Source organism: Schistosoma haematobium, chromosome ZW, assembly GCF_000699445.3.
Source record: "Schistosoma haematobium chromosome ZW, whole genome shotgun sequence".
NCBI lineage: Eukaryota > Metazoa > Platyhelminthes > Trematoda > Strigeidida > Schistosomatidae > Schistosoma > Schistosoma haematobium.
Genome location: NC_067195.1, coordinates 8,986,417 through 9,001,149, shown reverse-complemented (window position 1 = coordinate 9,001,149; position 14,733 = coordinate 8,986,417).

Genomic DNA, 14,733 nt, shown 5'->3' with positions numbered 1-14,733 from the left:
GTTAATATAATTTGTCGCTCAATTTCGTGGATTATTTGAAGTTAGACATTAGCACCATTGGATGACAGCTCAGTGGCCTAGTGGTTAAGCGTTTATACGCAAGACTGATAGGTCCTGGGTTCAAATCTCGCGAGGCGGGATCATAGATGTGTATTGCTGAGGAGTCACACAGTAAGACGAAATAGCCGTCCAATGCTTCCAGGTTTTCGATGGTGGTCTAGCTTCAATTGACTCATGATCTCAACTATTGAAATTGATATAATATCTGTTAACGGATAATTAAGTGAGATTAATCATTTGATATGTGTAATAATTTTCAGTTTACATAGAGGCTTGTGTTTAAGTTTTTTTTAAAAATTGAAGTAAATGGTTTTCAAAAGCACTGGATTTGCGATTGTTGTAGTTTTGAACAATATATTTTTGTGAATCATGTAATACGTTTACATTATGTCGTTTCGACATTTTGATTATCCATACTCTTGAAAGTTGTGATTTATCGTTATAGGTTCATTCGTTCCAGTGAAAAAAAGATTTTACATGAAGTCTTTTAGTTAAGCTGTGTATTTCAACCGTATAATATGAGTCCTTTAAGATAAAAGAAGTATTTTAATTATTATTCGATATGCCACATCAGGTTATATAAATCGAATAAATGAAATAGTCTTCCCACTTCACGAGGCATCACATATCCTTTTGACTGTTTTGTTACATACGGTCGTTACTAAGTATTATTTCCAACCACATTAAACTATTACCAACCAAAATCGAACTTAGAGCTTGCAGTATTCAGAAGATCGTGATGCTGTGCTTCATAAACTAACATAGGTTTTCGATAGAGATCGGCCTGATCTACGACTTGTCCCGAAACCAGATGTAAACATTAAGTTTGTCTCGTGGTGAACAACACGAGGCGATTTGATGTGCATCTTTTAGCTATGTATATAGTACATATTTATACATTGAGCTAATCTAAAAGGAAGCGAAAATTTATGTATTTTCATCTTCAGTTTTCAAAATACAACATTTATGAAGTAACCTTTCTCGGTTGCAGATGATAGTCAATCAGTCATAATTAACGTGCAGCCTACTACATAATATGCATTATCTAAACTTACAATACAACATTAACAGGACAAGACAAATTTAAAATATACAAATACAATACGAATTGAAATAATGTATCGACACTGTTAATAAGATTGAGTATTGAGAATATAGTTAAAAATTACTCAGTAGAAAGGCATTTATGAATTCAAAGTCGAGAGGAAAATAAAGAGTGCTATTTTGATAGAATCTCAACCATTTATTTATTTATTTGAACACATAAATATTGGTACAAGGGGCATCAAATACATATGCGCCACACATAACAATGAGAATTGTAAGAGTAAAATAATGTATGATACGTATGAAAAAAAACGGAAGAGAACGATAACGACCACAGGTTAGTGTAAGGTAGTGTAGTAATAATAATGATGAGGGAAACGGAAAGGTACAACCAGAAAGAATTGATTCATTTAAGGAAGATACAACCACTTTTTATGAAGAAAGTAAAAGAAGGTTACAGCAGGATCGTCACTGGCTTCTATTCTGAGCCATATCTGATAACGTCTCTAGCCACTGTGTAGCACCATCTCTCGGACCCCAGCCAAGGAGTCGTGAAGGACCAACAGGAGCCAGCCCTTCGCAGCTTTCTTTCATACTCCGACACCATGTCATAAACTGACCACCTCTCCGCTTTTTCCAACCAGTCCCAGAGTCGGCAAATAATGCACGACGTGGAATTCTCTGGGACGACATTCGTAGAACATGTCCAAGCCACCGGGTTTTGAACAACCTACGAAGTATGACGGAAGCTAATAGCTTGGACGCAATCGGAAGTAGACTTATCCCCCGATAGTTGTTACAGGAACGACGTGAACCCTTTTTAAAGATAGGGACAACTATCGACTCATTCCATGACGTTGGTACACCCTCGAGCTTCCAGACCTTTGTGAACAACGTCGTCAATTCCTTAGTCAGAAAGTCACCACCATCTTTAAAAAGAGCCGGAGGTAAGTCATCTGGGCCAGGTGATTTGTAACGCTTCAAGAGTTGGAGTTCCTTGCGGACTTCCTCCTCGTTTGGTGGATCAGTCGTCACCGGCCATGGAGGGCAGGACAGTCTGACCGATGTTGCTGGAGCAGCAGGCCAGTTGAACTGCCCTTCGAAAAATTCTGCCCACCGTCCAAGACGTCGATGGATGTTAGTGATTGGCATCCCATCATCCTCGTAGATTGTTTCACTCACACCAGACTTCTTGCTGCCAGTGGCTCGGATGATTTGGAAGAGCTTCCGGTAGTCACCAGATGCAGCTATTGCTTCCAGCTCATTAGCACGCTTCGACCACCAGGCTTCTCGGTCCTTACGCAAGCTTTGCCCAATTTCCTTACGTAACATCCTTCGTTTATGTTCAAACTCACGGTCACCCGGAGTAGACCGACGGGCTTCAATGAGTTGTAAGGAATCTGAAGAAATCCAGTACTTATAAGCGGGACGTTTCGCGAACCCACAACTGACTGTACCCGACATTTTCATGGAGTCATGCAATTGCAACCAATGCTCATCTATACTTTTCGGTGGAATGGTAGCTAGCCTAGAAACTAGCTCTGTTCGATACTTACTTGCAACAGAAGTTGCAACCAGCTTGCTGACATCAATCCCTTGGTGACGGTCACTTCGTTGTCCACTGAAAAGTAAGGTAAGATTGGCGCAGACCAAAGCATGGTCAGAGTCCAGATAGTACGCCAAAAGGAGCGGCAGTCTTGTACGCAACTACGCCAGCAGTAGCTGATCGCGATGTGATCAATCTGAGTCCAGGCTTGGTATGCAGAGGGAGGACTCCAGGTGGCACATCGGCGATGACTGTGCCGAAAGTTAGTGCTAGCCAGAAACAGGTTGTGGTCTGTGCAAAGTTGCAGTAGACGGTCCCCGTTATCTGACCTGCGACCAACGAGTCCCCATCGCCCACCTAAACGACTCTCTTCTGTGCCTAGACGCCCGACCTGAGCATTCAAGTCTCCGGCTAGTACTACAATATCTGTCGAACGCACTTTCTGGAGAAGAACAGTTAACTGGTGGTAAAACTCATCCTTGATTGCATCCGGGCTGCAATCTATCGGGGTATAGGCGGAGATGACGAAAAGACATCGTTTCTCACGCCGATTTCTTCTCACTTTGATGGAACTTTCTAATCTAACAGCACATAACCGACTGTTAATGGGGATCCAATCGATTAGTGCTGCCTCAGCTCTAGCGCTTAGTGCGACAACAATGCCAGCAAGACCAGACGAAGATGCCACAGGGTTTCCGGTTAAACGCACGCAAAACGAGCTTTTTGAAGCGACAGATGGAGAGCGAATTTGTAGAACTTCATCAGAGTATTGAATACGGGTCTCGGATAGACAACAAACGTCGACTATAAGACTTTCCAAAGACATAGCCAGCCCTATCTGTTGTCCGACTTGCATAAGTGTGCGAACGTTGAAGGCAGCCAGTTTGAATGGTGTACGTGGTTTCAGAAAAACTGTTCCAGTATTCGTATTTGGTGGTATCATACAATTTTCAACCAGGCAGTGACTTGAGAACGTTTAGATAGGACCGAGATTCCACTATAGGCGAGCTGCTATATAGGTCGAAAAGTAAGGATAGACAGAGTGGGAATAAAAGAGAGTGAATAAATGGCGTAGTAAATAATAATAATAATAATAATAATAATAATAATAATAATAATGTGCATTGTCTGACTGTAAATCGAAGCGAGAATAGAGTTTTCAGTAAATACCATCATTTTCATTATCATTATATTTGTGTGTGGGCTGTGATACTACCCGGGTGCCCAGACCGAAGCAGGTGATTTTCTTAGGGGGCCACATCCGGAGCCTTCAACCTAAAGGTCTAACCCACAAGGCAGTGGAGCATCGTAAGGAGATGCAGTCCCATGGTATCTGGTGTCCGACGACTGGTTCATATACTATTTGTTCCCTCGGGATCCTGGAGCCCATGTGCACCATTGGTTTGGAATTAGGGTTTTCCAACTTTCCTAGGCAGACTTTGTGTCCACCAACCCCGGTTAAAGCGCCAGACATTCGCTTTTCGTCCTCTCAATTTCGTAAACAACATCCCTGCCACGAGAAATATGTAGGAAGGACTACTCCGGCCGTGGCTGTATACGCGTGGCCATGTGAAATCATTTTGAGAGAGAGAAAGAACTGACTCACCCCCACCTTCGACCGTACCAGGGAATTTGGGGGCAAATTATGTGTCGTAGGTGAGATTCAAACTCACGCCCACATCGTGGATATTGGTTTCCGATGAAAAGCGAAGTCCTATACCTCTAATATGTAATGAACATATAAAGCTATCCAGGTGATGAAAAACTAGCATTTCCTAACTAAACATGAAACCACTATATATATCACTACATTCACCTGAACTAATTTATTCTATATTTCTTGACAGAGGAAATAGCATTTACAATATAAGAAAACTGAAAATATCATTGAATAATTTAACAAATTATATATAATCTACGCATTTATAATTTGTAATTAATATTAAAGAATTTTCTCATGTCCATTATTTCCACATTTACTCTTTCTCTCTCTTCACATGATTGAATGTTCTTTTTTTAAACGAAAATATTTGACTTACATAATTAACACTGTAATTTTTAAGTTTGTTTTTGATACATCACTTATATAGTTTTATGGTTAATACCTATTAGTGGACTACGGAGTTATGCCAGTATAATCATGAATTGAAAGTAATTATAAAGGCTTCAATTTTTCTTGGTTGTCATTGTGCTCTAACCCTTGAGTTTCAAGATTATTTTATACTTATGTGTATCGTGATTTTAGTTGTTATTTTGAAGCCACAGTTTTTTTAAAGCTTATTTCACTATAATCGATACTGATGTTGTGATGTGTGCTTCTTATATCGACATAAGTAGTATATAACGCTGGTCAGGAATAGAATGTTTGGTAGCAGAAGTTCAAGAAGATCTAAGAGGAAAGCGGGAACACTGAAATCTGAGATGATTGGTAGATATTTTCGAAAGGAACAGTCAAGTTTGAAACAATTGAATAACATTTTACCAATTAAGTATTCACTGTATGGTTCTCAGATTTTACTATGACGTTCTGTAATTTTGTGTTCAAATACATTCAATTGTCCCCATGTGTGTTCTTGTTCACTACAATATTATTTCAACTTCTTGGATTTCGACAGTGTTCATTACTTCTCTTGTTATACTGATATGACATTTTCGACCGATACATAATTTTAAGAGGTTTCATGTTGTTTACATGGGACTAACTGAATGACTGTCTGATAAAAGTATATTCTTCTGTAACAATCCTTATTTAGTTACATAATAACACAATTCAAAGATAACATAGTTGATTTTACCAATTTCTTGTTCAGATGACTGCATGTTTCCTGAACGAAATTTATTCCAAGTAAGGGAGTCTTACTAATAATATATCCCTAGTGTATTTGCTTCCAGGAATCATTACACTACTGAGAAGAAACAATAAAATTTTTATGCTAAGATTATTAATTTTCAAAGGCTGGGAACCGGTACTTATTAATATGACGAATCGATTTGAATTATAATCTGATTAGTAATCCGTTCTAATCAACTAATGACCGGAGGTGATTTTGAATATATATACTTAAGTTAACATGTATATTCATAACTAATTATATCAGTATAGCATTGTGGAGATTGTAGAGTTCGAATTAATATCATGAATGGATGAATGTTAGACCACCATTGAAAATCTAAAAGCACTTTTATACAATACAGATTGTTTTAAAGCTCTTTTCAATATCAATAATTTGTTATTGTTGGAGTTTATTATCACTATTATTATTATTATTATTATTATTATTATTATTATTATTATTATATAATCCTGTCTTAATAATCCTGACAATTGACAAAAATAACAAGGTAATATATAATACTTTTACATTATGTACATTTCATAATGAATACCCTCTCTCTTTCTTTCACTCTTGTCGTTAACTATTTATTCTGCTGTTGAACTATTCAGGATAAGCAATCTAATTAATTTACTGTTTCAATTTTATTTTCCATATATATGTATATATAGTTCACACTAGTATCGGCGCAGATTAGTAGTGGCGACTGTCGAAAAGACGACCATCAAAAAAGCACATATAAAGAAAGGTCAGCACTGAAACGGGGAATAACATTTCTCATTATATGAAATATATTCGATTCACTCTCAGTACTTTATAAACAAAAAAAATAGTTTACTGAAGCACTAATGAAGAGTTTGCTGTCAACAAATACTGTGACTTCGAAGTTGATAACAATTTGTTATTTCTATGACTTCAGTCATGCTTTATCACGTCTATTTCGAACAGCTGGAGGATAATGTATCTAGAGATGATGTTTCAAAAATACTTGAGAACTGTTTGGTGAACTTCATGTCGAATTGGCTTTGAATGTTCAAAACACGCTTTTCTTTGAATGAAATATGTAAGTTAGATTATCATTTATTTTAGTCAAAACATTATTCAGATAGATGTCTGACAAGCAGAGACGTTTAAACAGTTATTCATATTATCTAGATTAATTTACAAATCCAATTACATTACAGTAACATCTTATAGATGATTTTTCTTCAGAGATGTTAGTACTTCATCATTTCAGACCTGAGTTATATGTCCAGAAGTGTCAGATCAAGCTGTCGTAATATCGTAACTCTTATACCCAAGTTTCCCCACATGGTCAGTCGGATATTGATACTTTATCTTAATATTTTTAATTATTAGTTATTTGTAGTCATCACTATGTTTTTACTTATTCCTCATCCTTTTTATACTCCGTAAGTGGATAATTATCTTCCATACATTTAGTTTTGTCCTGTTATTTTTTTGTATTCCTCTTTCGTTACGCAACCTTATTTCAATCCTTGAAGTTGTGTACTAATCTTTGTATTTTTCTGTTGACTAAGACGGGTAATAGACGTAAGTCAGTAAGTATGTGACATGAACTTTTGAAATTCTGACCCCGACTCCTCCACACCTTGATAACTACTCAGCCTAAAAGGGTGACTTATTACTACAATAAAATAATTTCCACAGTATATTAACTGACTGAATATTATAAATCGAAAGAGATCATTAAAATGGGGAGGACATCAGTTTAATATAGATATAAATGTTACATGCGTTATAAACTTTTCGTAGCACAGCTTGGCATGTTCAGATGTGTACATTCAAATCATGCTATTCCATGTAGATAGTCTACTGTCGATTTGTTTTCTTATTCTTCTACGATTAGTTTGATACATACTACTACCTTCTAATACTGTCTTTGTAAGTACAGTTGCTGGATTCCTGCAAAAAACTGTTCGATGTTCGACCTATTTAATTTTGTTCCTTTTTCAAAGCATCAATAAATTTCCATATGCTTGGATGAGTGGCACCCATAAGTTGGCTAAAGCCACTATCCTACCCCTCCACCATACCGTCCGTTATAGGAAAGTTTTCCACAATAGAAAATAAATCCAACACATTTTACCTAACTAAGAGTGATATTCTCCCCATTCAATGCTCACCTTTATTTACATGTGCCTTTTTGATAATCATCCTTTGATGCTGGTTCTTAGAGAACTGTAACTGCATTTATTATCGATTCATTTATTATTCATATAAATCCATGCTAATTATTCTGCTCAAATTCACTTAATTTTTTAATTTAAAGCATACATGATACTTATTTGAACTATTCAATTAAGTAAATATGATCTCATGTCTAAAAATTGTAATAATCATGATACTCGAGTGTTCGTGCTTAATTAAGATTGAAATTTATGTTTACATGTTTTCAGATAACTATTTTTATTTGTATTGAAATATATCTTAGTAACCAAATATAAAAGACTGTGAGTCACCATTTTCTATTTCAACTTACAATTAATTAGTTGAATACATTCGATTATGAATTAATTGAAATGTAAACCGTTTTATTCTGACCCAGAAGTGTGTGTTTGTGTCATACTTACTAAGGTGAAAATACAGTGTATGGTTTTATTGACAGTTGTCTCTGAAATACATTAAGTATTTAGTGATTAAAACATATTCTTCTTTCTCGGATTTACCACTTAGGAGTATAAATCAATAGTCAACAGTTAGCAGATCTTCACAAAGTAAACGCAGAGTAGTAACTAATTACTTATTGTTGTGTGATCCTAACTATCAAATGACTGCTATCGATAAACCTACTAAGTGGGTACTAGTTTAAGTGACCTGATATAACAGACGTTAAGTTTCCCTGGATCCACAGAATTGTGTTAGCTAATCATTATCAGCAATGTATGTGTGTAATTCCATTTCAACTGATGAGTGTTAACCAGTACTAAATCTGTATGTCAAGTTTCCTGAAAACTTCCTCAAACTATCAAAAATACTATGCTGAATAATTAAAATTGTATAATACGTTGACTAGACGTATATTTTCATTGATTGTTTTGTGATTCCTTGTTCCTTTATCAACCAGCTATTTACAATTTGATAAGTAACTCGTTTCTATTACATTCATTAAATATTATATGTGTAATATGTATTCAGCTGTTGGCCAGATACCATCAGCAACAGCCTGCTATAAAAGAGAACAAATCAGCTTCCCGTTGAAGAGGATTTCAGGAAAAGACTCTTGAATTGGATGGGCTGTACACTGCGGAAATCAACAAACTGCATCACGAAGCAAGCGCCAATTTGGAGTCTTGAAAGGAAACGGAAAAGAGGAAAACCAAAGAACACACTGCTCCGAGGATTGGAAACAGATATGAAAAGAACGAATAGCAGTTGAAAATAGCTGGAAAGGAGTTGGATGGAGAATGCTGGTATGTGGCTAACCATAATTCCCTTAAATATATCCAGTTAGTTAATCAATAGTTTTTCCTCAAAAGTCCAACAATCATTGGAATGTTGAGGAGTCCCATACTAGAACGATACGACCACCCTGTGCTTTCAGGTTTTCCATGGTTGTCTATTTTCAATTTACTTATGAATTCAACTATAAACTCACTACAATCTTCACAAAACTCCTCTCTGATTATAATTCTATTCTCATCAATATAATTATGTGTGATAGATACAATTAATAGATAAAACGTTCAGTTGTCCTAAAGTGAGACTTAATTTGTAAGAAAAATAAACATCGACGCTATTAATCATAATAATAATAATGATAATAACAATGGTGATAAAGTTGACCTCTAATTAATCACTAGCCGGTTACTAAATATAATTCATTATTTATATTATCATTGGTAGGTTCGTCTATCGATCACACTTAACAATAACTGCATTAAAACAATGACCTGAGAGTGTCACCGTTACTTTTCGGAGCATTTATCAAAGTGACTAGTTGAATGATTTGTTAAATCAATAGTTTTATTGATTCGACTGATAAAAATTTAGAATTAATTTTCGTGAGCGAAAACACACTTAACGTCAACTAGATAATATAGATATATACTGTTTCGATTGATGACAATTATATTTTTATGGTTGAATTCATGAGTCAATTAGTGCTAGACCACCATAGAAAACCTAGAAACACTGGACGACTGATTCGTCTTAGCTTGGGACACCTCAGCAACGGGCACCCACGACCCTGCCCACGGGGTTGGAATCCAGGACCTACCGGTCTTGCGCGCGAACACTTAACCTCTAGACCATTGAGCCGGCTTCCGATAGCGGTCTAGTGCTTCCAGGTTTTTCATGATGGTCTATCTTTAATTGACTCATGAATTCAACTATAAAATTACTAAAATCTCCAAAAAACCCCTTCAGATAATTATATTTTTATTAATATGAAAACATGTTTTTGATGGAGTTTTGTTCTCTAAGCTGGATGGTTTGGTTGTGAAAACATGTACACTTTAGTAGGAAATAAGATAGTGTAGACAAATGCTTGATTTTTAGGGGATACAGAAAACAAATAAAGTAGATATTAATAATTACAGATTGAAAACAAAGCATAGTAATATTCTAAAATTAGTATCCAGTTCGCTATTATTCTTTATTCTTCTCTTCAAAGCAATAAACAAATAAAAAGCGACTGGTTCAGATTTTAAATGGTAGAATTTTGAAATGTAAAATTCTATGACTAATTACATTATTCTGGTGAAAACAAAGAATGACGTTAAAATTGTAGACACTTTTACTTACATGTTTCAATGAGATGCTTTTTATGATGGATTAGATTAAAAATGATTCTCATGAGATTAAATAAAAATATCGTTTGTAATAAGATAGAAGGCTTGTAGAGATTGCTCATTTTGACGATAGTTAACATTATAGAGTAGTATGAAGTTAGCTATTGACAAGCGAAAAGCACTAAATAGATGTTTCCTTCTAGTATGGGACTCCTGAAATATGGACATTCATGATTTGATCAAAGATCAAACTCTGAACTTTTCATTATCTTAGTAGACAAGATACAATAGTGAGGATGAGTTAAAATCCAATGGCCCGTATTTTCAACTTCATTCAATTTATAATATATTAAGAGATCATATTTCAATTTAGTCGGCGATATTGTGTATTTTTTATTTACAGCAACATATAAGTGTAGTGTTGATTTATTATTTATTTATTTGAACACAAATATTGGTACAAAGGGGCACCAAATATATATGCGCCACACAAGTCACTTGATTTGTGTGTGGGTTGTGATACTGCCCGAGTGCTCAAACCGAACCAGGTAGTTTTCTTGGGGTGCCACATCCAGAACCCTCGACCTAAAGGTCTGATCCACAGGGCAGTGAAGATGCAGTCGCATGGTAACCGATGACCGATAATTGGTTCATATGCCATTTTTTCCCTTAGGATCCTGGATCCCATGTGCACCATCGGTTTGGAATCAGGGTTTCCAACTCCCATAGGTGGATCCTCCATATCCACCAATCCTCTCAAAGCTCAGGACATTCACTTTTCTTCCTCTCAATTTCGTAAACAACGCAGTCACCACGAGAAGTCAGTGAGTAGGACTTTTCCGGCAGCTGCTGTATTCACGTGGCTATGTGAAATCATTTTGAGAGAGAGAAAGGGCTGACTCTCCCTAATCTCGACCGTACCAGGCCATTCGGGGGCTATGATTTTGTACAACTATCCACTTGAACTGTTGAGAATCGAATTATATTACAATATATGGAAAATCTATCTTACTTAACTTTTTACAGTTACGTTAGAAGATAATAGCTAACATTTTTAAAAAAAAGGACATCTCTACTTATCGGTTTTACTAAATAGAGAAATAATGCTCAATATGTATATTATTCATGACTAGTCAACATTTATGAAAAGATAGGTGATATCACTTTATTTGTTCAACTGTTGTATCACACAATACAGTTTCTACTATGAGTTTGATCTAATTCATAAGGCTTTTTAATGCTTCTTGCTTAATTGATATATCTAAAGAGATTTTGTGCAGACTGATTAAAATTATTCTTGCAATTTTACATAGAATAATCTCATTTGGGGTTAAGCATTCTCCATGAGACCTAGAGATCCTGGGGTCAATCCTTGGTGGGTTGGTAGGTGCATACTTTTGATAAATTCAGTGCTAGAATGATATAATTGTTCAGTTCTTTTTGATTTTCAGTAATAACTTTAAATAAACTTAACTTGGGATGAATGCTACATGTAATAAATGTATTTATCTACATTTAGAAATGAGTAAATATCAGTTTTTGTGTAGATTGACAATATGATCCACATTTATAATGATAAGATTTAAAAAAGCATACTATATTGCGGAGAGTGCTGAAGGCAGTTAGCAAGGTGTGTGGTGAATCTTTGGAAATCATAAATAATATGGTTGTGGATAGACATCCAAAGTCATGCAAACTACTGGCAGGTGTTATCATATCGGATACTAACCATCCCCTTCACTCATATCTTTCTCCTTGTATATCTTCTGGTAGAACGAGACGTAATTACATTAAAATCCATGCACACAAGCAAAAGTATAAAAGTTCTATAATACCTTATCTAGCAAATATACTTTGTGACGAACAGGTTGTTAGAGTTAACCTAGTCAATAACCTGCATTCCTAACATGTCTCTAGTTTGGAAAGTTGTACAGTTTTTTTTCAACCCTTTTCCTTTCTTTTTCGTTATTGTTTTTTTTGTTTTTTTGTGAAGGAAGCTTGTTGAAATACCTTGTGCTGAGAATTCTATATTGTACCAAAATATAATATTGAATAAAGCCATTAATAATAATAATATATTTAAGTATTAAAGTATTTCTATGAAGAAAACTTTTTCGACAATACCATCTACTTAATCTATAGAATCATATTGATAATTAACTTCTACGTACTGTAATCTGTCATAAAACAGGGGTATGCTGCATCAACAATTTCCGAAATTAAAAAAAAAATATTATATTATAGCCAGTAGTCACTTGAAAAGAAATTCTATTACATTATGAATTGTTTGTAAATATCAAATATTGGAGTGAGAGGATGAAGTAGTAATTATCCGCTTGATGAATATGATAAACAAAATTATGAATTATTAGACGGTGGTCCGTTTGAATATCTGAGCTACCTGATTCTGCTATCTGGATATTTCAACAAGTTATCTGTTTCCTTGTTTGTTTTAACATATCATTATGTCCATTAATCATATATATTCAGGTGCGTTTATGAAATGTTTACGACATATCCCTTTACAAGTTAGGAAAGAGAACAATCAAAGACATTGTGGTTGCTGGCAATATACATCGAAAAGAATACACATTAATCTGATGTCGATTCCTGAACTGCTAACATCTAACTGGCAACCACTCGATCAAGAAATAAGAGAAAAAGAAACTTGTTGAAATACTTTGTGCTGAGAATTCTATATTGTACCAAAAATATAATACTGAATAAAGTCACTAATAATAATAATATATTTGATAACTGTGAAACAATTAGAAGTAGGGGAAAATGATGGATTAATAAGGATGGAAGATAAAAAATAAGATAAAATGTTAGAATGAATATGTTGCTTATGTACATAAACCTTCGTAGAACATAAGTTTTTAATTTGTATTTCTTTAGAATCAATTCTTTTTATTATACGGACGGTTTTGAATAAAAAAGGATTCTTGTGAAACAAAGTAACCAGAATATACAAGATGTTCCTTATGCTGCTTGGTAGATTTGTGTAGTCATTTTCAAAGTTAAGTAGGAGAGTTGTTTCGAAAGAGCTTGCTTTGTGTAATCAATAAAGCCTGTGTCATAAAAGTAAGTAAACTGACTGGTGTACACTGATATGGTTCAAAGAGGAAGTTTGTCCTTCACATAATCATGACCGACTTGATAAAACAATGAGAGGTTTGAGACAAATAGAATGTTTTTCCTAAAGACATAGAAAGTCTACTTTTACAATCTCTGTTGAAGCATCTTCTCTAAAGTAAATGTTTATGAAGATCTTTCTTGGTATTCTAGAGATTCTTTGCATTTTATTGTTACAGTTTAAGATTTCTGTCAACGAAAGCAGATGAATGGCTGTTATTGATAAGTATGTGCCCCCACATGCCCTGATACGGTCGAGGGTGAGGAGAGACTGCTATCTCTCTCGAAATGCTCTAACATGGCCATATGCATACAGCTACTGCCAGAAATGTTCGGTTTGAGCACTCGGGGAGTATCACAGCCCACACACAAATCAAGTGACTTGTGTGGCGCATATATATTTGGTGCCCCTTTGTACCAATATTTGTGTTCAAATAAATGAATAATAAATAAATGTATCATATATGACCAGTCAAGTTCAACTTGTGTCGGGTGGAGACAGTTATCCACTTCAGATAATGGATGAAGAGTTTCTCAAGATCATGGATCGATTACATTTAAAAATTAACACCGTTGGATGCTTGTTCAGTAGTCTAGATGTTAAGCGTTCGCGAGCGAGACTTAAGGTCTTGGGTTCGAGTCTCCCATGAAGGATCATGGATGCGCACTGCTGAGGAGTCCTATACTAGGACGAGACGGCCATCCAATGTTTCCAGATTTTCAATGGTGTTCTAACTTACATCGACTCATGAATTCAAATATTAAAATCACTACGATCTCTACAAATCCCCATTCCGATAAAATTAAAAGACCAGTCCAATCGATTATTTATAAGAATCTATCAGTGTTACTGTGCAGACTATTTCACATTTTGTATATATATAGACATAAAAGCTGGTTACAATCACAAACCATTTTGATTGTATGTAAAGATGTAACTAGTTTTATTGAAAAACTGGGGCATCTAAAGACTAATATGATGCGTTTTTTTATTATCTAATTCTGACTACTGAATTCTATGTCCTATTGTATAAACTATAATTGTTATCCCTTAAATGTTATTATTATAGCTTAACTGTCTGCATAACAATCTATTTTAGTTTAATATATATATACTTTATTGTTTGTGATTTAGTGTGTCTTTAAGTGAATTCACTATGATTTGTCCTTGGAAAAAAGAAAGATTACATTAAATAAATTGTATCATTTACCTATCATAAAGATAGAATGGATTGTGAGATAAACTATTGATCGTTTACTAATCTAGGTGCATTTGTTGGCCAATAAGAAAAATCTCTGTACATACACCTACAACTATTTGTCCGTAAGAAAAACGTATATATATATATATATATAT